The sequence below is a fragment of the Atta cephalotes genome (genome assembly GCF_000143395.1).
Source record: "Atta cephalotes unplaced genomic scaffold scaffold00039, whole genome shotgun sequence".
In the NCBI taxonomy this organism is placed as follows: Eukaryota; Metazoa; Arthropoda; class Insecta; order Hymenoptera; family Formicidae; genus Atta; species Atta cephalotes.
Window position 1 is genome coordinate 1,773,476 of NW_012130103.1, and position 4,180 is coordinate 1,777,655.

A 4,180-nucleotide genomic window follows, 5' to 3' on the forward strand; every position below is an offset into this window, starting at 1 on the left:
GAGAGAGAGAGAGAGAGAGAGAGAGAGAGGAAGGAGAAAAAAGATAGAGGAAAGGGATCCATACAGTCCGCGCGCAGAGTCCATAGGTCCATAACTACAGCTATAGCTTGCCTCTGCAGTTCGCCGGCTATTTCCCATTTGGCAGGCGAGCCAGACCCAGCACTTTTGGTGCCAACCGATAATTGGACGAATCACAGTCATTCGCTTCGCGCGAACTACTCTCCCTGTCTCCCTTCAGTACTCTTCTTTCCTCCCTCCCCCCTCCTCTCTTTCTCTCTCTCTCTCTCTCTCTCACGAGTCTAGTAGATGTGATATTCTCTGTCTATTTTCTTTTCGAATCTAAACTATCACGTTTCCCCCGTCTTTTTTTTGCATTTTTGCATTTTAAACCTGGCTACCTGATGTCTACCAATTTATGTTATATATTTCTATTTTTCATTATCAAATTTGCAGAATTTTCTTCCACTCTGTAAATTTTCGGTGATTTTCTATGAAACTTACATTCCATTTAATATCCAATCCAAGAATATCAATAACATTGCGCATTATGACGGCTGAATATAATTTGGGATTAATTTCTGATTGATAATAAATTTCAATTTTAGGATAACACCGGTGTCGCACTTATTAAAAACTTAATTTATTAAGTATTATTTACTATGTTTAAATTAAATGAATTATCAGTAAAAACTTTGTATTGTCTATTATTATGAAAAAATATTGGAAATCCGAAATATTTATATATATAAATATCTATAAAAAATGAACTTTTTTAAACTCTTATATTTTTGCCGTATATCCCGTAGGGATAGAAATATATGACTACTCATAAAGGAAGGGGCGATATGTACGGCTCATGAAAAATTTACAAATAATACATATAAATAAGTCGTAAAATGACACAATAATTTATAAAATGCGTTTATAAAGTTTTATTAAGGAATAAGAATGATAAATATGTATATGAAGTAATAAATAATAATTACTAATAAATAATAATCTTCCCACATGTATTACAAGTATTATGATATGAGGTACATATTTCATGTAATGCGTTTATTGCATTTAATACACTGAATTCAATCTGCCCACTTTGTATACTTTGAGCATAAATCTCGCCCGCTAAAAATACCGTATATCCCAAACAGGTGGAATATACAAGACAACAAACTAAACAAAGAATACAAGAGCAAAGTACTTGTATTTTGTTATACATGTTTTACTATTCCTCTCTACACTCATATATCACAAAATAACCACTAAATTTTTTGCACATCCTACAGTAATCGTAAATTATAATTTATGATGACGTTACTCAATATAGTGACAAATATCGATTCAATTCACAATAATTTCATTAACAGTAAGAAACTAAACTTATAACACAATACTAATACAACATAAAAGCATGTAACAAAGTAGTTGCGGGAAAATTACCCCCACTCCTTCTTTTTTCTGACTTCTGTGTATATCTCAGCGCGGCGTATTTGCCGAAGTAGTGAATAAATTTGGTGCCAATTTCTGATTTGGTCATCCGGCTGGGATATTACGGGAATATTATACGATCCAATCACAACGTTAATTTGAAAAATTGGTAAATTATAAGAAATTTGTTTTATATCAGGAGAACGATCAATGAATTTTATATAAAATATGAGTTTTATAGGATAAAATTCTATGAGATAATTTGTAATTAATTTCAGTCTCAGAATATTTCGCAATTATAATTTCAAAAAAGATTATAAAATTTAATGAAGCTTCCATAATTCTATTATATTATATATATTATATATTATAATAACATTTATTCTCGGATTTATTTTACGAACGAACTCTGGCTACAAACATTTCTTGATAAATTACTACCGTAATTAATATATTGAGAGAAAAATATTTTGGTACTTCCAATTATCGCTTGAACGTTAATTGAGATACGCTTTCAATCTTGATTGTCAACATATTATATATTACACATCTATCTACATATACATCGCTTGCGGATGATACATAATAGCATGCAATATACAAATACACGTATGCTAATAGTACGTATCCAATATACGCGTACGCTATTGATTCGTAATACACTAGCAGAGTTAATTACATTCGGTTCTCTTCTACAAGCTACCTTCGAATGCTCGGTCTCGTTTCGGAAAGAAAATTCACTCACAAGAGTAGCAAATTGAATTTTCAATTATGTACAAAATCTCATAAAGAAATCTTTGATTTCTCTATCGTTCGAATAAACTTCAATAATTGCAGTGAATTATTAAAATTACTATAAAAACTTGAAACGTGCGTCATTATGAATCTTGACACAATTGATACAATTAATGCTTTTCTTATTGATGAGTTATTCGGAAAAAACTAAGATGTTTCTTCTAATCTTAATTTTTTTCAACTCCCAAACGGGGCGAGCTACTCGCTTCAAAAATGATCTTTTCAGAATAATTTTGCCAGAAGAATTTAATAATTTTTGTGGACATATGAATAAAAATTTTGTAAAATAAATTTTGTAAAATAAATAAAAATAAATGGCATTATATATTTACAAATTCATATGCTTATTTGTTAAATTTATATTTTAATATAATTTTTTATTATGCTTTTATATACAGAACATGCTATCATATAGAACATTTTTTGGAGTTAGTCACTCGTCCACTTGGAAACTTATGTCTATGAGATCAGCATGAGAATCGAAAGATTAAATAGTTCTGAATAGTTATGTCGCTGATTAAAATCAGAATAGTAATGAACACTGCGTGAATTGCGCGTTGAGAGGAAGTCGCAAAATCGAGAGCCAGAGAACATATCTCCACTAAAATCGTACATTAAAGACAATCACAAGTACAAAGAGCATTAACCTCGCTTCGCGGCCGCGATAGGATTCGAGAGGGTGGAAAATCATGAAAAGGATACGAGGGACGAGAGAAAGACGAGTAAACGGAGGGATGTACGTATGGCGTTACAGGAAGTATGCACTATCTGCAGGATCCATGCTATTTGCGTAAAGTAGCCTAACGCTATCCCCATTGCCTCTTTAACCGACCCTTCCAGCCTCGATTCCGTGGTAACCATCTACGTTTAGACGGCCTAGGGCGTAATACATTGTTTGCTCTTCGTTCGCTAAACTAAACCGCATTCGGAATTAATTGCACGTTAGGAAGCCCGTGAGATAATTAAAGCCGCCCCCAATTGCCTCCCCTTTACCCCAGATACGTCGTTAGGAAACGCCACTGTTGGACATCTTCGTGGTTACGTGTTTAAGTCTATATATATATAGACATATTTTAGCATATCATTAACTCTTGCTATATATTTTAGTATAATATCATTAACTCTTACATTCGTATTCGCGATACTTGCAGCTAATTTATTTTCGTGCTCGCCATGCTGGACTCTAGAATTTTTCTTACTATGATATATAAAATAAATATACTAGTCACTAGACAATTAGTAGAAATCCAATTATTAGGCGAAATGACAAAAATTTTAAATATTAAGCTTTTAAATGATGATATATACGACTTTAAATAAATTCGTTGTTTATAATAATTTAATAACACGAATTTATTTAGATATCATTAAAAGTTTAATCCCTTCAAATCTGATTTTATTGGAACCATGTTTAAAAAATTTTTTAACTGTGAATTCGTGTGCACTTTAATAAGTAATTCATATTAAAAAATTATAATTAATATTATTATGTATATGTTGGAAGAATAGTACAAATTTTGAAAAAAATTATTTAAATTTTTTAACATGAATTACCTATTAAAGTGCACATGAATTCAATTAAAAAAATTTTTTGAACATGGTTCCAAAATCTGCCATCATATCTCAGATGATGTCAATAGAATTAAATAATTTCAACCGAGATAATGTCTCCAAATTTGATGTACATTGCAATGTACGCAGTATCGGAAAGGATTAATATTTATAATTTTTGTCATTCTGTCCAATAATTGGGTCATGTCCACTAACTGACAACATTTATCTTAAACTTAAAAATTTGTTACCCTTAATTTTCACACGATGAATATCACAGCCAATAATCTTGTTCCGAGATTAAAACATATACATTATCCTCTTTTAATTTCAAGTTATATACATACACACACACACACACACACACATACACACACATATATATATATTCATGTTCATGCAATGAAAA